The following is a 23,820-nucleotide window of genomic DNA, read 5'->3' on the forward strand; positions in this document are numbered from 1 at the left end:
AAATTATGACTCAAAAACAAAATAATATTTCCAAAACTCCAAATATTTGACATTTAAGGTCAAAGAACAAACCACAAAAGATATTAGAAAATATCTTACATTAAATGGTAATGGTGACAACACAACAAAATGATTATGGGATGCTGCTGAGAGGACAATTTATAGTGTTATAGTTTTTGTGCTTATTCTAGAAAAGGAAAAAGGCAAAAAAATAATGAAAATCTATGTCATGCAAACAAAGGAAAGCAGGATTGACTATATTAATATCAAACACAGGATAATTTAAGGCATAGAAAATTACTAGAGAGAGAGGGACATAATAGGAAATTTGTCAGTCGTCAACATGACATTGTAATTCGTTATGTGCATGTACCAAACAACAGAGCTGCAAAATTAATGAAGCAGAAAGTGATAGAACTAAAAAGAGAAATAGACAAATCCACAATTATAGTTGGGCACTTCAACAATCCTCTGTCAACATTTAACAGAACAATCATTAAGAGTATAGAACTCAACAACACCATCAATAAGATATAGTCAACATTTATGGAATTTTCTACCCACCAATAGTAAAATACACGTTCTTTTCAAGTGCCCAGAGAACATGCACTAAGATCTACCATACCCTGGGACATAAACCTTAAAAGGATTTAAAAGAATCAAAATGGTATAGAATGTGTTCTCTATCCACAATGGAATCAAATTAGAAATCAATATCAGAAAGATAACAAAAAAATATACCAATCCTCGCACACTAAAAAATATACTTTTTTCCTTTTTTTTAAACAACACACTTATTTCATGAGTTTATGAGAACATCCTAAGGGAAATTAAAAAAATACTTTGAACTAATTGAAAATGAAAATAGAGTATACTGAAATTTGCAGGCCACAGCTAAAACTTTGCTGAACCCTAAATGCATGTATTAGCAAAGAAGAAACTCTCAGATCAATAGTATGAGCTCTTCAAGGACCTAGAAAAAGAAGAGTAAAATAAAAATAAAGCAAACAGAAGGAAGGATATGATAAAAACAAGAGCAGAAATCAATGAAATTGAAAACCGAGAAACAACAGAGAAAAATCAGTGAAACAGAGCTGTGAAAAGATCAGTAGAATTGACAAACCTCCAGAAGGACTGACAAAAAGAAAAAACGTGAAGACACAAATTTCAGGATCTGGAATGAAACAAGAGCTATCACTAAAGACCCTGCATGCATCAAAAGTGTAACAAAGGAATACTACAAACAACTCTACACTTCTACACACTTAAATTTGACAGTTTAGATGAAGTAGACCAATTCCTCAAAAATCACAACTGTCACATCTCATCCAGTATGGAATAGAACATTTGAATAGCCCTATGACTATTATGGAAATTGAATTCCTCATTTTAAAAACTTACCAAAAAGTAAAACTTCTATGAGCCAAGATGGATTCAGTGGAGAATTTTACCAAATGTTAAAGAAGAATTAACAATTCTGTACAGTCTTTTTCAGAAAAAGAAACACTTCCTAATTCATTTTATGATGCTAGGAAAACTAGACAAAGATAATGCAAAGGAAGAAATTTACAGTGAATATCCTTTGTGAATATAGATGCATACCCATAACAAATTATTAGCAAATAGAACTAAGCAAAAGATATAAAAGAATTATATACTATGATCAAATGAGATTTATTCCAGGCATGCAAATCTGATTCAATATTAAAAAAAAAAATCAGTGTAATTCACCATTATAAAGGCTAGAAGAGAAGTCCCATGATTGTATCAATTAGTGCAAAAGAGCACTTTTCAAAACTCAGAAATCATTCATGATTAAGATTCTCAAAAAATATGTAACAGGGAAAGAAACTTCTCCAATTTTATAAGGCACACCTAAAAAAAAAAAACAAAAACAAAAACAAAAAACGAAAAACTCTACAGTTATCAATGGTTTTCCCCCAAGGTCATGAAGAAGGCTTGGATGTTCACTCTTACCACTCTTATTCAGCATAGAGCTGTAAGTTCTAGTCAGTTAACTAAAGCAAGAAATAGGAAATAAGACATACTGATAGGAAAAGAAGAAATAAAAAGTGTCCCTATTTGCAGATAATATGGTTTTCTATGTAGCAAATCCAAAGGTATCAGCAACAACAAAAACTCTTAGAATTAATAAACGAATTCAGCAAGACTGCAGGATACAAAGTAAATATTAAAAATCAACTATATTTCTGTGTACTAGCAATAAACAGTATACAATGAATATAAAAATACATATCATTTACAATTGAGGGGCACCTAGCTGGCTCAACTGGTGGAACGTGTGATCTTGATTTTAGGGTTGTAAGTTCAAGCCCCACATTGGGTGTAGAGATTACTTTAAAAAATCGTTTTTTAAAAAATGATATCATTTACAATTGAAAAAAAGTAATATTTAGGTGTATACCTAACAAAAATATGTTCAAGACTTTATGCTGAAAACTGTGTACTACAGATCAAAGAAATCAAAATCTAAATAAATGAGGAGACATACCAATATCATGGATTGGAAAACTCAAAATAGCAAAAATGTCCATTCTTCTTAATTTTATATACAGCTCTAATGCAATACCTATCAAAATCCTAGAAAAAAAAATTTGGGGTAGAAACAGACAAATGTGTGCAAGATCTATACACTAAAAATCACCAAACACTGATGGGAAGAAATAAACCCTAAATAAATGGAGAGACATGCCATGGTCATAGATTGGAAGGCTTAATCTTTTGAAGATACCAGTTCTTCTAAAGTTGCTCTATAGGTTCAAAACAATCCTTTCTTGTAGTCCCATCCCTGACATGATCAGAGCATTATTGGTAATGGTGGGTGTCTGTGTCTCATTCCTGACCTTATAGAAAATGTTCATAATGGGGCACCTGGGTGGCTCAGTCGCTTGAGCATCCGACTTCGGCTCAGGTCATGAATGATCTCATGGTTCGTGAGTTCAAGCCCTGCGTCGGGCTCTGTGCTGACAGCTCGGAGCCTGGAGCCTGCTTCAGATTCTGTGTCTCCCTCTCTCTGCCCCTCCCCTGCTCATGCTCTGTCTCTCTCTGTCTCTCAAAAATGAATAAACATTAAAAAAATTTTTAAAAAAAGAAAATGTTCATAATATTCCACCATGAAGTATGATGTTTGCTGTAGATTTTAGTATATTTATCACATTAAAGACTTTTTTATTCCACATTGAGTTCCTATCATAAATGAATGTTTGATCTTGTCAAAGGATTTATCATTATCTATAAGGATGAATTATGTTAATGGATTTCTGATTTTAAATTGTCTTTCAATTCCTGAATATTACAGGTTGGGTTCTCAAGGGAGTAGACTCTGAGACAAAGTCTGGTGTTTAGGATATTTATTAGAGAGTAGCCTTGGGATCAACACCTATGGAAGGGATAGAGAGACATCAGGATTGGGCAAAGAAGGAGATAAAGATTTGGTGCAAATCTCATAGCTTCAACTGCCCATGAAATGTATGCCATTCCTGTAAGGACGTAGTCTTGGACAAGGGGTCTCTCCATAGCTGGGTCAATTCCTGAAGGGGCTATAAGCTAAAGGATGTCTACTGACAATACTTGCAACACCTGGGCAACAAATCTTTTCTTGAAAGGCAATTTGGGCTTCACACCTGTAGTCTACAATACAGAGCTATATGGCATATATATATATATATATATATATATATATATATATATATATATATATATATATATAAATACATGGCCAGATTAATTTGTGAATATTTTATTTGGGATTTTTGCTTTCTTTTTTTGAGACAGAGAACAAGAGCAAGTGAGGGAGAGAGAGAGAATCTTAAGTGGGCTCCATACTCACCACAGAGCCCAACACAGGGCTTGATCCCATGACCCTGGGATCATGACCTGAGCCGAAATCAAGAGTTGGTCACTCAACTGACTGAGCCACCCAGGCATCCCTGTAATTTTTACTTCTACGTGAGCGAACCTGTTCAATAATGATCTTTTCTTACACTATACTTGTCTGGTTTTAGTAATTAAGAATATACCATCCTCAACAAATGAATTGTATTTTAGTTTTTTAAATATACTATTCAAGATAACTTGTATAAAACTGATCTGTTTCTTACCTGTTTTTCTAGAAATTACCAATCAATATGTAGCAGCCCCTGCCAGTTGCACTCTTATTTGTCCTTTTTTAAAGTTTAATTTCTACACCTGATGTGGGGCTCAAACTTATGACCCTGAGATCAATAGTCACATGCTGTACCGTCCAAGCCAGCCAGGTACCCCTTTTGTCCTTTTTTTAAAGAGCTTAACTCCTGACAACAGCTGACTCTAGCTTAATGGCTACATTTCCTAGTTCCTTTGCTTCTACAAGTGGTGGTGTCACTAAATTATGGTCAAAAATTGAGTGGAAGTGTTATGTGGAATTTTGTGGAAGTCTTGTTACCAAAACACAACTTTTGTGCCGTCGTCGTCGTCGTCGTCGTCGTCTTCTTCTTCTTCTTCTTCTTCTTCTTCTTCTTCTTCTTCTCCTCCTTCTCCTCCTCCTCCTCCTCCTCCTCCTCCTCCTCCTCCTCCTCCTCCTCCTCCTCCTTCTCCTTCTCCTTCTTTCCCTGTTGCCAGCAATGCAGAAATGCTGACAGTTAGAAAGCTGATACGGCATAGTAGAAAAATAAGAGACTAGATCTCCTATGTGAAAGAATAGGCCAGTGTGAGCTTACAACCATTGTAGTGGGTTTTCTGATGTCATCGTTGGCTTATAATTATCTTCATATTCAACACCTGTTGCTCCTCCTATTTGTCTTCCAGATGTTGTTGTAGAGTTCATGTCTTCAGTCTTAAAATGACCTTAACAAGAGTTTGTTGTTGGTTTAGTCTCAGTATCCATTTAAAAATGTGAAAATAGGGGCACCTGGGTGGCTCAGTCAGTCAGTGTCCCACATTGGCTCAGGTCATGATCTCACGGTTTGTGAGTTCGAGCCCCGCATCCGGCTCTGTGCTGACAGCTCAGAGCCTGGAGCCTGCTTAGAATTCTGTGTCTCCCTCTCTCTCTGCCCCTCCCCTGCTTGTGCTCTGTCTCTCTCTGTCTCTCTCTCTCAAAAATAAATAAACATTTAAAAAATTGAAACATGAAAGCAGCCTTCTCTCTTTTCCCTTTTTTTTTCACTTTTACACTTTCATTAACTAGGCATATAATTCTAGGTTGGTAGCTGTTTTTCTCACAGCACTTTAAAGATGTTATTCCATTCTCTTTGTTCTTTGGATTCCTTTTTTGCCTTTATGAAGTATTCTATCAGTCCTTTTCTAAGAAAAGGTGCTTTCTGGAGTTTCCTTAAGAATTCCACTTTGTTCTTGGTATTCTGCAGTTTTATATAATATTCTTAGGTGTGGATTTATTTGTCTGTATCTTGCATGGTGTTTATATCATTTCCTGAATCTAGAATTCACATTTTTGTTAATTTCAGAAAAAAATACTTAGCCATTGTCTGTTCAAATACTGTCTGTCTTATTCTCTCTCATCTCTCCCTTGGAACTCGAAATAGACATGTGCGAGACTTCTCTGCCCCATCTTTCTTCTTTTAATGTCTTATATATGAAAGATGAGACTTCTGTCTTTGGACAGTTTTTGGGCAGTATCTTTATATCTGTCTGCTAATTTACTGATTCTCTCTTCAGCTCTGTTATTCATCTTCTGTGTGTGTGCACAGTGTGAGTGCATGCGTACATGATTGTATGTATGTGTTTTAATTTCAACAACAATATTTTTCGCTTTAAGGACATTCTAATTCTTAAATTTGTCTGCCCATGTTCTATACTCTTATGTTCATTGCTCAAGTTTTTAACTCATTTCTATTAATTTTGAAATATGCTTACTTAATAGTCTATATCTTATAATCATACTCTGTGGGGATCCCGTTCTTCTATATTTGTTTCAAATTCTCTTTCTGTGACTTGGCAGTTTAATTGTTATGATACTATATTTGGTCAGTCTTCATATTAGGAATCCTAATGGACTTGGATTAAATATGTACTAATCCAGAGAGGATTTGCATTTACTTCACCAGTAGCTCTGAGCTACTATGAATATGAAAGCACCTTCAATGAATTTCTCACCTTGGAGTTTCCTGAACCAAGTATAAATGCAGACCCCCAAATCTACATGACAGCAGGACTGTAGTTACAAATTCTCAAAAGAATATCTCCACTTGTCTCTGAACTCAAAATTCTCCTTTTGTTAGTAGACATTATCTTTCTAGTCTACCTTTTCACTTAGAATATATGCTACTTAAGTTTTCCTTTTGAAAGAACAACTGCAGGTGTATGGGTCCTGGCTTGAATTCCTAACCTTCATAGGAGACTTGTTTTATATTTTAACATGAAGTCATTAAAAACTGAAGCTTCAAGAATCAGTAGATATCCCCAAGTCACCCTGTGTGGCAATGCTGGTGCTACTTATATCCCACATGAACTTCCCTTAATTTTGTGTAAATGCAGCTTTCCATATAAATGGAGTTCCCCAGGGTCGCCTGGGTGGCTGAGTCAGTTAAGCCTTTGACTTAGGCTCAGGTCATGATCTTGTGGTTTGTGAGTTCAAACCCCACGTTGGGCTCTGTCTGTGCTGACATCTCAGAGCCTGGAGCCTGCTTTGGATTCTGTGTCTCCCTCTCTCTCTACCCCATTCCTGGTCACGCTCTTTCTCTCTCTAAAAAATAAACATTAAAAAAAAGTTTTTAAAAATGGAAATTCCCAGAATTTCTAAGTATTTGAGGCAGTATACTTTTCTAGGACATATTTTTTTTTTTTAAATGTAGAATAGTCTGCTAAATTTCCAGAAGTCATCCAATCCAACTTAAATTCCCAATCTCTGTGTTCCCACATCATCCTAGATCTCTTGTCATGGTACTTGTATTTCTTTTATTTTTGTGTCGTAATTTCTGGGTTGACTTCTCCCCCACTATACTGTGAATTAATTTAAAAAGATGAAATTCAAAATCTGTTTCTCTGTCAGTTTATTGATATTTGCAGTGAAGATGATAGGAAAGCTATATACTCCTAGTTTTCTGACTGGCCCTAACTCAGGGATAGCCAAGGGATAATTCTACAATCTCTCAAATCATGGGAATGAGTATGGATCCACATGAAGCCTCTCGGCTCTCTTCTTCCTTCCAACTCTATTAGTATGCAGGTCAGCTCCAGAAACACAGCTGTGTTCAGTAGATACAGCACAATGCAGACTGTGGAAGGGGGAGCAGAAGGTGTGCATTTCCTGGGCAAAGTTCATTTCTGCCTGACTCATTCGCCTCTTTTCTGGTCCTGTTCCCCAAGTCAACTTTGTTCATTTACTCTCTGTAAGCCTGGTGGCAAAACTGTGAAAAGATATGAAAACCAACCATCTGCATCCAACCAAATAATGAAACAATATCTGCTCTGGCAGGATAACTAGAGTTTGTGAGGGTCTTTATAACAAGCCATGCCTGGAAATTGTCAGTGAGTATATTAACAGACCTAAGTTAATTATCCCTGAGGAGTGTCATATACTCTTTGGTATCTAACAAAACCTTTGAATCCTTATTTTAAAAATTATTTGAAATCTTAGGTTTTGAAAACTAACCTAGATTATCAGCCTTTCTTAGTCTTAGGAATTGATTTTGTGTGACTGCCACTGATTATCAAGAGTCATAATTTGGTTGAAATGGAAAGGAGAAAATTAACCTCCTTGAGTACCTGGTGTGTGCCTAGATTTCCCTAAGCATTTTATAGTTTACCTTAATATCTTCACGGATCTATTAGTTGTGATGTATTATTATCCTATTATACGTTGGGGAAAGTAAAAATCTGAAATTCTAAGTAACTTTTTAGGGCCCCACATCTTATGTTTGAGATTTTTGATTCCCAAGTAAATATTTGTATCATACCACTATGCAGATTCTTACGTGGTAGTTTATGAAGTCTCTTACATGAACTGAGACAATCCTTTCTGGATCTTCCTAATCATGTATAACCACATGGAAAATCACAGCCAGCAAAACTTACCATTTTTTCTCCTTTGTTTCCCTCCTCTGTCCATTCTTCCCATCCTCTCACATCTTACCCCTCCACGCATCCCCACCTTCCCCACCACCACCCTTAGAAAATTCATAACACCCTAATAATTGTCCTGCCACATTTTTGTTTATATTCCTATAGTAACATACGAAAGTAAATTATACATGCACACATATATGGAGATTATTCTTTTCTTACAATATGAGATTGTATGCAAACATTCTGCACTCTATTTTTTATCACTCAAGAACACCTCATGGAATTTCCTTCAAGTCAACAGGGAGCAATATCTTTCCATTGCTGCATAGTATTTCATGGTATGGGAATACAGTACCACATTTTTTTAGCCATTCCGATTATAACCAATACTCTCATAAAGTATGTGTGTATTTATATTTGAATACTTGCATTTTTTTTTCTGTAGCTATAATACAAGAAGAGGGGTTGGTAGCTGAAATTGTATTCATTTTTAATTTTAATAGATGTTTCTGGTTGCTTCCTAAAAAGGCTGTAACAATTCCAGTTTTGTTTCCTCCTGAGGGCATCTTTTACTAGCTCCCCCTCTAAAGATAAGTGTTAACTGCTTTTTTAAAAGGTGTGCTTTTTTAAAGGGTGGTGTAGTGTTATCTCAGTTTTATTTAATTTGCATTTGCCTGATTACCAGTTAGTTTGCACATATATTTCTTGACCTTGGGATTTGCTTTTGAGGCATTTGTTTTCTCATAAACCCTTGCCCATATTTTAACAGACTGTTTGCTTTTTTCTTATCCATATTTAAGCTTTGCATTTTGTTAAAGAAAAAATATGAACTTCAAGAATTTGTATATATTGAAACATGTACATGTGGAGGTAACTCAATCTACTCAGTGTGAATTTTGGAAAATAATGTTTATGCAAAACAAGAGGAAACAAATAACATTAAGTTTTTAACCATGTTATATAGGGTTATCTGCTTCATAACTAATTAAATGTTGTCTTAACCTAACTGGTCATGGGTTTTGTGCTCAGACTCTATAGCTTATAGTCACACAATTCTGTGGTTTATTGTTTAGGAATTGCTCGTTAAGTATGTATTCAGTATGGATTGTGGGCAGTTGTTTTATTTTTTGCAAAATTCTTTCTCAGATTTATAGATAGCATACCTTTTTCTTTTCCTGTTGAGTATTTTGCAATTTCTTTCCAAATCAGTGTTTGTCTATTGCCTTGTTTTGTTTAACTCCTTTTGCCATACAGAGATTTAATATATTTTATAGACAGAAATGGCAGATTTATTGGTAGATCTTTTATTGGTAGATTCTGGTTTCTTGTCTTGGTTAAGAAGGTTTCCTTTACCCCACCACCAAGTATTGAACATGTCTCCTCATTTTTCTTTAACATGTAAATCTTTATTTCATGTGTAATTTTATTTTGCATAGGCATAATATTAGGGTATATGTATGTTTTTCACACAAAGTCAGTCTGACATAATCTTATGAATAATTTTTTTCGTTAGATATATTAGTATTGGTATATTGCAAACTGTTATATATACCAGTGCCCATTTCTATCTTTTGCATCCTGTTTCATCCCTCTATGCATCTATTTTTATGCCAGTGACATATTGATCCAATTACATGGATTTTTTTTTCTTCTTTAACAAGTGATATCTCCTTTTAAAAAAAAACATTTTTATTGGGGTGCCTCAGTTGGATATTTTTTCTTCTTTAACAATGATAGATTCTTAAAAAAACATTTTTATTGGGGTGCCTCAATTGGGTGCTCACTTGGTTGAGCATCTGACTCTTGATTTTGGCTCAGGTCATGATCCCAGGTTCATGGGATTTAGCTCTGCATTGGGCTCCATGCTGACAGTGTGGAGCCTGCTTGGAATTCTCTCTTCCTATCGCCCTCTGCCACGCCCCACTTGCTCTCTCTCTCTCTCTCTCTCTCTCTCTCTTTCTCTCAAAGAAAAAAAAGAGAGAGAGAGAGAGATGGTTGACATATAACATTATATTAGTTCTAGGTGTACAACATAATGATTCAATTTTTGTATGTATTGTAAAATAATCACTACAAAAAGTCTAGTTAACATCCATCACCAAGCATAGTTACAATTTTTTTTCTTGTGGTGAGAACTTTTAAGATGCACTCTCTTAGTAACTTTCAAAATTTTGATATATCCTGACATCTTTTAAGACAAGTTCCTCAACATTATTTTCACTATTTTTTTCTTTCTCTTAGTTTTTTTGTCTTCCATATGAACTTTAGGATCTATTTCTAAATTTGACTTGAACACCTGTTAGCATTCCAACTGAAATTGCATTAAGCTTTTATTAATTTAATGAATAGTGGTTTATGAGACCAAATACCGTCATAAAGAGATATGTGTTTCCATTTGTTCAAATATAATGTTACATTCTACAAGTTTTTATTTTCTCATATAGTTCTGTTTCTTTTCTTGTTACATTTATTTCTAACTATTTTATAGTTTTCAATGTATAGTGAATGGAATTTTTTCTATTTACATTTTAGATTTATATTTACTTTAGTTCTGATATACATGTATTTCTATGATGAGCTTATGGAATACTTTTTTTTTCCTTTGAGAAACATGAAATGATGAGAACAGAAATGAAAGTGTACTTTTGTTTTTAAAACTAGATAAGGCGTTTTTGACAATCTATTGTCATTCTTCCAACAAAGAGCCAACCGCTCAATTTTAACTTGCCAGTGTAAGTTGCAACAATCGTTATGATGCCTATCCTGTACACTTTTCTTCTGTATATTTACATACACGTGTAGAAATACACATAAACATACCTGTACTCTATAGATCTTTATCAACACTTTTAAATGGTAGCCTAGTTTGACATGTTCAATAATATAAAGTACACGGTGAATAAAATCTTTGAACATACATCACTGCACACTTTTCCAAGTATTTCTCTGGGATTATTTAAAGAAGTGGAATTCCTGATTCAAAAGGAATGCAATAATATTAATAACTACATTTATCACATTTTTCTTGTGTGTGAAAAGGGATTCCCAGTACTCCTGCATATCTGCTTCTCCTTTTCATCCTGGGTCCAAAGATGGTGATACTTCCCAGACTGTTTGCAGGTGCATAGGGTCATGTGATAAAATATTGCCAATGGACGATGAACAAATGATTCGTGTCATCTCTGGTCAGTGACAATCTTCTTTCTAACCTCCAGTTTTTGTTGTTGTTGTTTTTCCCCATGTGACAAAGACACTGGAGGAAAAGTATAGAGATGGTGAAGTTTGGCATGAGAGCTGAACCTTAGAGAACTTATGTTTCACAGCAGATTTTGCAGTGAGAGGTGACATCCTTTTCCTGTTTACACAGCTTACAAGCTGACAGGATTCAAACCCAATGTCTTGCTCCAGAAACTATCCTGTGAATTCCTACATCATCCAGTCTTGTATTATGTTTTTTGATTCATATTTATTTATTTTTTTATTTTTATTTTTATTTTTTTAATTTTTTTTTCAACGTTTATTTATTTTTGGGACAGAGAGAGACAGAGCATGAACGGGCGAGGGGCAGAGAGAGAGGGAGACACAGAATCAGAAACAGGCTCCAGGCTCTGAGCCATCAGCCCAGAGCCCGACGAGGGGCTCGAACTCACGGACTGTGAGATCGTGACCTGGTTGAAGTCGGACGCTTAACCGACTGCGCCACCCAGGCGCCCCTGATTCATATTTAAAATATCCTTTAGAAATATCCCAAACTATTTCTATTACTATTTCCTGAGAGCATCCATTTCTTCACTCAAATAGGTATTACTAAATATTGAAATCTATTTTGAATTGATGGAGTAAAGCTAAATTTAATTGTCATTTAATTTACAATTAAAAATTTATATTTCCTATGATTTATATATCCTATTTTGATAATAGCCAGTATATATATTTTGCCTGTAAACCTAACATATTTGGTATTTTTTCATAATACCTCATTACATAGTAAGCAGTAGTAACTTATTATACTGTCCTGACTAAATTGTGAAAATTTTATCTAGTTTAGATTTATTCTCCACCCCTCAACCCAAGAAAACTCATCCAGAAAAATTTAACTTTTCATCTGACTTTGGAAAACTTTGCCTTACAATAAGATTATAAAATATTCAATTAATAGTTTTTTTCTATTTTGATATAAAATAATATATCAAGATCAAATTTTATGACTAGTGATTTTTAAAGGTGAATACATTTTTAATCAATGTTATGCAGTTAGCATAATACTGATATCAAAACCAGAAAAAGAATTTATAAGGGGAAAAAATAAGCTTGTCTAATTTAAGAACCTACGTACATAATGTTTGCATAGTAGAATATTTAAATAATGGAAAAATATGACTGATTCCAGGCATTCAATGTTATATCATATTTTTAAAATCTTATATATACTGAATCACATTAACAGATCAAAAGAGAAAACAAACATCAACATTTCAATAAATGACAGAAAAATAGGTGCTAAAAGCTAATACCCATTTGTTTATTTTCTTTTTTCTTTATTTTCTTATTTATTTATTCTGAGTATAGCTGACATACAATGTTGCATTAGCTTCAGGTATGCAAGTTAGTGATTTGACAAGTTGTACGTGATGCTGTGTTAATCACAAGGGTAGCTACCATCCATCCCATTACATCACTATTAATATCATTGACTCTATTCCTTATGCTGTGCTTTTTATTTCCATGACTTACTCATTCCATAACTGGAAGACTGTATCTTATTCCCCCCTTCACCCATTTTGCCTAGCCCACCATCCCCTTCCCCTCTGGCAGCTGTCAGTTTGTTCTCTGTATTTATAAGTCCGATTTTATTTTTTGTTTATTTGTTTGTTTGTTTTTTTAGTTTTAGGTTATGGGTGTAATCATATGATATTTGTACTCCTTAGTCTTACTTATTTCGCCTAGCATAATACCCTCTAGGTCCATCCATGTTTCTCAAAATGGCACAATCTCATCCCTTTTTTATGGCTGTGTAATGTTCCATTGATTCTATTAATATTCTATAGTAGAATATATTTTTATGTATACGTGTGTGTGTATAAATGTGCATGTGTGTGTGTGTATATATATATATATACACACACACACAGATTTTCCTTATCTAGTCATCTGTTGATGAACACTTAGATTGCATCTATATCTTATTGTAAATAATACCACAACAAAATATAGGGGTGCATATATCTTTTCAAATTAGTGTTTTAATTTTCTTTGGATAAAACCCAGTAGTGGAATTATTGGATCATATGGCATTTCTATTTTTGATTTTTTTGAGAAACTGCCATATTATTTTCCACAGTGGCTACAGCAGTGTGCATTCCCACCAGTCGTGCTTGAGTGTTCCTTTTTTTCCACATCCTCACTAACACTTGTTATTTCTTGTCATTTTGACTTTAGCCATCCTAACTGGTAGAAGGTGGTATCTCACTGTGGTTTTGATTTGTGTTTCCCTGATGATTAGTGATGTTGAACATCTTTCATGTGTCTGTTTGCCATCTGTATGTCCTCTTTTGGAAAATGTCTATTCAGTTTCTCTGCCCATTTTTTAATCAGATTTTTTTTTTTGGTGTTGAATGTTATCAGTTCTTTATATATTTGTATACTAACCCTTTATCAGATATGTCATTTGCAAATATCTTCTCCCGTTCAATAGTAGGTTCTCTTTTTGTTTTGCTGGTAATTTGCTTTGTTGTGCAAAAGCTTTTTATTTGGGTGATTTTTAAAATTCTAACAGATTTTTCGGTCATTTTCTTTCCTTGCTAAATTTTTGGCCTATTTCTCTTTCACTGATTCATTTCTGCTCTGACATCATACTTAAAAAAAATAATTTGAGTTCAGACCCTTGTATTCTGTCTTATTCTTCAAGTTTGAAATTCAGGAAAGTACAGGGAGGATGTTAAAAACTGTCAAAGAAATTTGGGTTTAAAAGATCGCATGTCTAGGGGATTTCCTCAATGGTGATCTTGGTATCCCTTCACTGAAGCTGAACCAAGATTAAGACTTAGTATAAAAGGGATTCAAAGAGAATGACCAAGCTGATATCAATCTACTAGCACTATTTGCAGTTTTCGGGTCTAGCCTGCCCATTTGATTATAGATCCGTATTCTGTGATGAAGTTCCTTACCTTGTCATTTAGGTTTCTGAATGCACCAATCACGATTATTTTAAAGTCTGTATTGCAAAACTCTAATTTTTGTATTATTGTAAATCTGTTTCTATTGCCTCATTTTCTCTTGGTCCTTTCTTATAATGTGCTTGCATTTTTTTTGGTTGAATGAACATTTTGTATAGACAAAATTGTAAAAGCCCTGGATTAGTTGTTTGTTTCTGTCAGGAAATTAAAGGCAAATAACCTGAATCCATGTAGGAACTGAGATGTTCTGAGGTGAGCTTTTAGTCTTTATAAGTCAGAGATAAAGCAAAATGCAGAACACATTTTAAGTTTTTTGTGGACTTTCTCCAGTCCTTGCAAGATCAAGCTAGTCATTTTAATTTGCTCGTATCATGCAGTTGAGTCTTAGACTTCTCTATTTCACCTTTAGCTTCTTAATTTAGGTGGGCTGGAAATCTATATATGGAATTAGCTTGTAGTGGTGCATAATGCATATTACATGTGAAAACCAGTGAGGTTCCTGATTTGGGGCCAGCTTCCATGTGCTCAGCCTCATTAGGTTGTGTCATAAAATGTTCCCTGAGGTTCTTACTAATAAGTATCTTCCTATGAAATTTCTCTGGTGTATATTTAGAAATCACTATCTACTACTTAAGATGATGTCCCTGGTCCCTGTTGGATATTTTGAAACCTTGCCCCACCCCTCTTTTTACATAAAATCATTTATCTCCTGGAGGCAAACACTGAAATAACAGAAGCAGAAAGCTTCTCAAATTCCTAGCAAAATGCTTGTAATAATGCTGCTAATTTTTGGCAGGAGATCAGAACTTCTGATATTATATTACATCAGTATTATAAATCTGCCTTGTGCCTCTGTAAGCAAACTGGCCACCAAAAATGCTGCAATAACTGATTCTACTGGACTCAGAAAGCCATAGCAGCAAGAACTAGTGTGGGACTAGGCAGAAACAAAGTAGGTCAGAACTTCCTTTGAAGACCCGCGCATTCTGCAGTATGCTTAACCATATCTCTCAAATGTTTCTGTAGCTCCGTAGGAGGAAATCTCCTGCTGGGATTAGTGTATTGCTTAAAAATGCAATTTTGATTTGTTTTCCTTAGAACAGTTTTGAAAGTTTTTTTTTCCTTTTTTCCCCCAAATACAGTATATATTTTAAAGTATCAGGTAATTAGATCTCTGTATTAATCGTTTAGGGCTTGGGAAGTTTGATATTTTTCTTTTGACTTAAAAAAATCAACTACAAAAGCAGAAGGTTTGGAAAGGAGAATACAATTGCAAAGCCCCCCCATCATCATCAGTCCATTAGGACTGTATAGTCATACTGCCTAAGAAAAAAAATGTCATTAAAGCAAAAGGACTAAAATACATAATGATATTGATAGAAAAAATCACTGCTATAAATTATGTCATGTTGACCAATTACAGTGGGAGAGCAAAGTAATTCCAGAAAAATATGAGCAAATATTTAATTATACCAATACAATTATTCCAGCAATGGAATGACCTTTTCCCACATGACACTGATGCAGGGGAGCAAATGTCCATGTGTCAGAAACTCCAACAAAGTAACCCAAGAACCCAGATCAGTTGTCTCTTGTATCTCAGGTATCAACACCTTCTCATTTTTGTGAGGTTCCATTCTAAGAATTCTGTGTTTGCCCTGCACTGACCCAGAAGCTGAATTAAGTGCTTGGTTGAATTTAATTTCGCTAAGGAATTGACTTACATTGAAATTAATAGTGAGCAATGAAAAATCCATCTCTTCCTTCTTTCCTTTCTTCCTTCTATCTTCTTTTACTCTTTGAAACAAGAAAAGCATATAAATGCTTAGAAATTCAAGACATGGTGATGTCATGGAAAATGGTGGAGTAGTAAGCTCCAGGAATTGGTCTCTTCACTAAAAATAACTATTGGCTTGGCAGGAACTATCAGAATCAGTGATTTCAGAACTCTGAAGTCTAGTTGAATATTTACAGTATCCAGGGTGGTGCCTGATGAAGAAAGAGGTTGGTAAATTTTGGTGAATTTTCATAGTTTATGTAGTGACTGCAATTCCAAATCATATGAGGGATAGCATGTAGCTGTGAGGATGGTGGCCCATATTTCTGGTGTTGCTTGCTGGTGCCAGGGTGGGTGACAGAGATCTTGGGAAGTCTGATATTTTTCTTTTGACTTAAAAATCAACTATAAGAGTATAAGGTATGGAAACGAGAATGCAATTGCAAAGACTTCCATCAACATCAGTCCTTCAGGACTCTAGAGTCATACAGCCTAAGAAAAAATGTCTGTCGTTAAAGCAAAAGGACCAGAATATATAATGATACTGATAGAAAAATCACTGCTGTAAGTTATATCACGTTGACCAATTAGAGTGGGAGAGCAAAGTAATTCCAGAAAAATATGAACAAATATTTAATTATAACAATATGGTTGTTCCAGCAATTGAATGATCTTTTATCACATGACACTGACACAAGGGAACAAATGTCCATGTGGCAGAAACTCCAACAAAGTCATCCTCTAAAAATCAGGATTTTGGCCACTTTAGCATGTTGCTGAGGGGCTATCATAGGAGCTGACTATTGTTTCAATTCTCATACACAGAAGCATTTTTCTGGTAATGTCAGTTGGGAGGATTCTTTCACCCATCCCCCTTATGTATACCTAGGCATTTAAGGAAATCTCTTGTCAGGTCACTTGCTACTTGCTGACATGGCTGATAATAGAAAAGGGATTTCAGTGGCCACACATGATGAGGAATATAGTCTTTGCACAAATAGTTTGGAAAAAATCAATAAACAGATGAGGAAGACTAAGAGGGCTTCCTCAATTAAAATAGTTGTCAAAAGCAACAAACAGAATTTCTATAAAGGGGGAAGAATTTGATTTCAAGATCTTTCACATTATAATATTCAAAATGTCCAGTTCTCAACAAAAAAAAATATAAATAGACAAAGAAACAGGAAAGTGTGGCCTATTCATAAAAAATATAAAACAATAAATTGACAAAAGCATCACTGATGGAGCCGAGACATTGGAGTTACTAGACAAAGATTTTAATTGTCTTAAATATGCTCAAAGAGCTGAAGGAAACTATAAACAAAGAACCAAAGGAAATCAGGAGACTGGTGTACGAGTAAGTAAGGAATATGAAGACAGAGATAGAAATCACAAAAAGGAACCAAACAGTAATTCTGGAGCTGAAAGTACAATACCTGAATGAATTAAAAATCCATGAAGGGATGAAGTAGCAGAATTAAAATGTCTCAAGAAAGGGGAGCCTGGGGGGCTTAGTCAGTTAAGCGTCTGACTTCCCCTCAGGTCATGAACTCACAGTTTGTGAGTTCCAGCTCCACGTCAGGCTCTTTGCTGACATCTCAGAGCCTGGAGCCTGCTTAGAGTTCTGTGTCTCCCTCTCACTCTGTTCCCACCCTGCTCTTTGTCTCTCTGTCTCTCTGTCTCTCTCTCTCAAAACTGAATAAAGATATTTTTAAAAGTCTCAAGAAAGAATCAATATTAAATATAAAGCACTTAAAATTACTCAATCTGAGGAGCAGAAAGAAAAAAAAAAATTGGAAAAAAAAAAGGAGCAGAGGAGCAGAACTAACGGTACCTATCAGACACTATCAAACAGACCAACACAATAATGGGAGTCTCAGAGAAAGAATATAGTCTCTGACAGAAGAATATTTGAAGAAATGATGGCTAAAAACTTCCCAAAATTTGATAAGAAGATGAAACTACATATAAGAAGTAGAATAAACTTGAAGCAGGATAAACTCAAAGAGAGATCTATACTCAGACGTGTTATAATCATACTGTCAAAATCCAAAGCTAAAGTCTTTTTTTCTGATAGCCATAGAAGAAAATAAAACTGTGTGTGTGTGTGTGGAGGGGGGGCTTTGGTGGCTTTGAAACTTCAGATGCCCTAAAGCCATAAGGGGGATACACTGAAAGACCTTAAGGTGAGAAACATAGAGTTGATCACAAAAGAGCATTCGTTACAGAAGACACCAGTTCTGAAAGCATATTGACTTGAACTTAGCAGATAATAAATATTTTCTTTCCTTTTTACTCAGATATCATTAATAGCACTTTATTTCCAAAAAAAAAAAATCAGTTCAAACTATCAAGTGAATACATTTTAGAGCTTTTACTTTGATCACTTCAGATTAACAATACCTCTGTTTGAGAGTGTTGGTTGTTTAACATACTCATTCTGTCTCTGGAATATGCTCCCTCTCCCTGACATGGATACTTGTTGTGAAAATGGAAGCTGGTTAGATTGAGGAGAATTTAAAGCATTGTGCAAGGGGAAAGAACTTTTTTTTAACTATACAAACTTAAGTAAAATGTACTTTTCAAGCTGTTTTTGAGATATATTGATTGCTTCCCTGAAGTTGGCAAGCATCATGAGACTAATAAATTTTCTTAATATTTTTGTTAATGTGACTGGTGTTTGCCTATTTTATGTTGCCCAGAGAGCCCAAGGAGATTGCAACTATTAAATGAGGTGTCTTGGTGATGATTAAAACTATTTGGTGAATAATGACAGAAAGATAATGAAAGAAAAAGATAACGATGAATGATAATGATAGCTTCCATATCTTGAGCACTCTCTTATATGGAATGTACATTTGGTTTCTTGGTTCAAGTTTTCAATTTTCATAAAAAGGTAGTTTTCATTAAATAAATATTTACCTCATATACGTTCTGAAATAGTTGTGCTCTGGAATCACGTGTGGAGCTTTATTGAAAAAATATATACCTTGATTTTACCAGCAACTGAGTGAGATATTGGGAATAAAATAATGAAATCATCCTAGGTCCCCACCAACAAGAAGCTAATAACTTAATCTGGGAGGGAAACAATATAAGCTGTAAGGCAGCATGAACAGAATGCTATAGGAACACAGAAGAGAGAGCAAGTGATTTTGATTAGGGGTATCACTGAAGGCTTCACTGCAAAGGTAGCATTCAATTTGAACTTAAAGGACACTAAGTATTTCACCAGGCAGAGATAGAAATAGGAGAATGGATTCTTTGTCCCAAATTGAGAAGTATATCACAAGACCAGATTTATAATCTTTAAAAATATCGAGAATATCCATTCATCTATGGATGGACACTTGGGTTGCTTCCATATTTTGGCTATTGTAAATAACACTGTAATAAACATAGGGGTGCATCTTAAAAAAAGGAGAATGGACTCTTATAATAAATAAAATTTTATGAACAGTCTTATTTTCTACTAGTGAGTTAGTAAGTGCTACCATGTGCATTGCATAAGAGTAACTATTTGGGGTAAATTTTTACTTTATAAAGACAACTTTGTATACTCAAGGCCTTCAATATTACTTCATATTTTACTTACAGAAGATTCTCAATTATTCTTGTGTAGATTACTCATGCAGTCGATTCTGTGAAGCATATCTGAATTTTCAGATTGCCTTTACTTGTCCAGTACCTGACCCAAAATACCAAACATTCAACCAACAAATGCTGTGAGGCTATCAGTAACCAGCACATAGTCAGTATATGTTGAGAAAGTACTTCTGGATTGGGAGGTGAAGTCACAGGGACATAGGACAATGTTAGGAATAAGAAGGGGCATGTGTGGCTTGAAAGAGAATATTCAATATTGTAACATAATTTTCTGTTTGAAAAATGGAAAAGAACTCTCTTGCTTTTGTAATGCAAATTACAAAGAGCACATCTCTCCCTGAGTAATCATAGCTGGTAGGCATACTTAGAAGATAGAGTGAAAAAGAATTCAGAGCAAGCAGTGTAAGATACACGTTACTTACCTGAAATGCTTTCCATTGTGTTCAGTGTAATTTATACTGTCATTTCTATTGCATATATAAATATGTTCCTTCTGAAACTATACATTTATTTTATTTAAAAATTAAACTCAAGTATTGGCTACGAGTAAGATTGAGTAAGCATAGTCCACTCTGTCTCTACCAATGAATACAGATCTAAAACTAAGACAGAAGGCATGGGGCAGCTGTTGTTGACTTTGAAAACTAAACAGTAGCAGATGGATTGGGTAAGAATACCAGAATTCAAAGTACCACCAAACTGGAGGTGCATTTAACACTTTTTATCCCTCAGGTCTCCCACTTTTTTTCACTGGCATGGCCACGTTTGCAAATGTGCATGGCAGGGTAGGGTAACTGAACTGGGTGGAGGACTGAGAAGAGTTCCACAGGTGAACGGGAAGTACTAGGGAGATCATAGACAGGAAGAAACCGGGGAAAGTGATCCCATAAAATTGTGAACTCTTGGGCTCATCTGAAGCTGTCATACCTGAGTCTATTTCTAACAAGCATACCAAAAACATTGAGAACTGAAATAACAGACCACTTTCCAGGTCCCATACTGAACCAACCACTGGGAACATTCATGAAACAGATCCAGATAGCCATACAAAGACTTTGAAAAGGTTGAAAACCAAACTTAAAGAGAATCACAACTCAAAGAAAGTGAGTCAGAATTTGCAACCTGAACTTAAATTAATCATGACAATTACTTACAAATGAAAATTTCATTATTTCTCATAAGATTTGTACAAGACCCAGAATCTTATAATAAAATGTCCAGGATATGATTTATATTGCTTGACATATGAGGAACCATGAAAATCTCGTCTGCATAGGAAAAGACAGTAGGCACCAAAGCCAAGAGAATCCAGATGTTAGAATTATCTGACAAAGACTTTACACACTTATTGTAACAATGCTCCAACAAGTAAAGCCAAAAACTCTTTAAGATAATGGCAAAAAAGTTTCAGTAAAGAGAAAGAAGAAAAGAACCAAATGGAAATTTCAGAAATGAAAAAAGTAATTACCAAAAAAAAAAAAACCCCAAAAACAAAAAACCCACTGAGTATACACTAGAGCAGAATGGAGATAGAATCACTAAACTTGAAGATTATCTATAGAAATTGTACTATGTGGATACTAGATAAATACTTTTTAAAATATGGACACATTCTTAGATACTTAGATAATATAAAAAATTCTAAGGTTTGGGTTATTAGAGCTCCATGAGCAGAGGAGAAGTGTGTTGCTGAAAAAATATTTGAAGACACATGGCTGAAAACTTCCAAAATTTGACACAAGACCTACAAATTCAAGAAGCCTAGTGAAACCCCAACTTGGGGCAGGGAGAGTAAAGCTAGAAATTCAAGCTCAGAAAATCAAACTGCTAAAAACTGAAGAAAAAGAAGACAATCTAGAAAGCAACAATATTACATATAGGAAAGCAATGATGCAGACGACTTCAGTTTCCAAATCAGAAACCATGGAGACCAGAAGGAAGGGACACAACATAAAGTGCCTTGTGAGGGGGCAGGGGAGACTCATCAATCCAGAATTCTATGTTCAGGAAAATATCCTTCATGAATGATAGTGAAATAAAGACATCCTAGATGAAGGAAAATTCAGAGAAATGGCAACATTTGCCCTTGGACACCAGCTAGTGTTCCTGCTCCTAAGTACCAGAATTGGATCAAAATAGAGAAAGCAGCCCTAAAATACTTACCCACCTTCTCATGTCCCCCTAGCTCAAGGACACTTGAGGACTGCTTGAGGACTCCTTTGAAGTTCCATTTGCCCAAGCCCAAGCAGATTTATGGAGAGGAGTTTCCTCTTCTTCCCAGGAAATAGTTCACTGTCATTGATAGTGCTTATGGACCCAAGATCGTACTTGTGATGGCAATATCGGCTGCCACTTTTGGCTGCTGGCGATTGGAATATCATTCATTGTGCAGGGGTAAAGAGCTCACTGGGGCACTAAGAAATTCTAGGATAGTTGGGGTGCCTGGGTGGCTCAGTCGGTTAAGTGTCCGACTTCGGCTCAGGTCATGATATCACTGGTTGTGAGTTCGAGCCCTGCATTGGGCTCTGCTGACAGCTCAGAGCCTGGAGCCTGCTTCGGATTCTGTGTCTCCCTCTCTCTGCCCCTCCCCTGCTCATGCTCGCTCTCTCTCTCTCTCTCTCTCTGTCTCTCAATAATAAATAAATGCTAAAAAAAAAAAAAAAAAGAAGAAAGAAAAAGAAAGAAAGAGATTCTAGGGTAGAAAATGGTGCAGAAGAGACTACACCCAGTGACTGAGAGGGCAGAATGCAGTAGCTGCTTTGTGTCTTCTGATACTTGGGTTAAATAGCAATCTCGTTGGTTTGAAGATACATGTTCAAAGAAATTGCTGGCTGATGTAAGCTTGCTCTCCAGTCACACAGTCTCAGCTTCTCCTCTTACGCTTGCTCAGGCTCAACATGCAAGCCCCAGGCTGGCTTTGCTGCTGAAGAGAAGTCTGGCCAATGGGGCAGCTCTCAGATCTACCAAGACCATAGACCTCTAAGGGTTACACCATTCATCCCTCCTGCCTCCACCGGCCTCGAGGCAAACACTAACATTTTGATGACAGTATTTATTTTCCAAAGTAATAAAAGAAAAGTGGTGTGTAACTGTTTAAAGAGTTAGAGGGAGGATCAATTCTTAGTTGGTTTGTAAAGGAAACTGCAGAAAGATGACAAACCCAGGTCTTACAATATAACATACATAGCCATCTAACTGAAGGCTCTGCTTCTTGTCACTGCAATGGCTCAGAGTCTTCTTTGAGGCCAGGACTTCTACTGATTCTAGTTGCTCTTTATCACTGAGAGGCTTATTTTGCTGTTAATTCCTCTTTGCAAATGCCAACCAGGCTTCAATGCCGAAGGACCCAATGGAATGGGTCACATTGCTCCTTATCTTCCATTTTGAACAGCAATGCCACTGACTTTGGAGATCAGGCCTATGTGTAGGTAAAACTCAAAATTGGAATAGCTGAAAAGGGCCAGCCAGTGTGAGATGGAGGACCATGCTGGGGCCTCCAAGGAGGCTCTCTCTCCCCTAGCATGTTGCAAGGCCCTGCAGGGGTAGGCCGAAGCGGGCTTGGCTCCCTCAGAGTGCCTAACATGAACACCTTACCTGTCACTGGCCCTTACCCTCAAGCTGATCTTAATATACATATGGAAAAGAAAGTGAACTAGAATAGTCAAAGTAATGTTGAAAATAATGAAAAAGAGTTTGAGGGCTCACGCTACTTGGACCCAAGAATTACTGTAAAGCTGCCTTATGACAGTGTGGTACTGATAAAAGAATGGATATATAAACAATAGGAACAGAGTGAAGAGTTCAGATATAGACCCATACAACCATGGTCAGTTGTTTCAACAAAAGGATAGTCATTGGGGTGCCTGGGTGGCTCAGTTAAGCATCTGACTTTGGCTCAGGTCTGATTTTGGCTCACAGTTTGTGAGTTTGAGTGCCACATCTGTGCTATTAGCACAGAGCCTGGAGCCTGCTTCGGGTTCTGTCTCCTTTTCTCTCTTCCCCTCCCCAACTCATACTCTGTCTCTGTCTGTCTCTCTCTCAAAAATAAATAAACATTACAAAAAGAATTTAAATAATAAAAAAAAAAGGATAGTCATTCAACAAATGATCCTGGGACAATTGGACATCTAGATAGAGGCGGAGAATGAATCTACAGACAGGCTTCATAACATATATGGAAATTTAAAAAAATAACTCAAAATGGATCTACCTAAATGTAAAATCTATATCTATGAAACT

The sequence above is a fragment of the Puma concolor genome, chromosome E1 (genome assembly GCF_028749965.1).
Source record: "Puma concolor isolate L17-30 chromosome E1, mPumCon1.1.hap2, whole genome shotgun sequence".
NCBI classification, from domain to species: domain Eukaryota; kingdom Metazoa; phylum Chordata; class Mammalia; order Carnivora; family Felidae; genus Puma; species Puma concolor.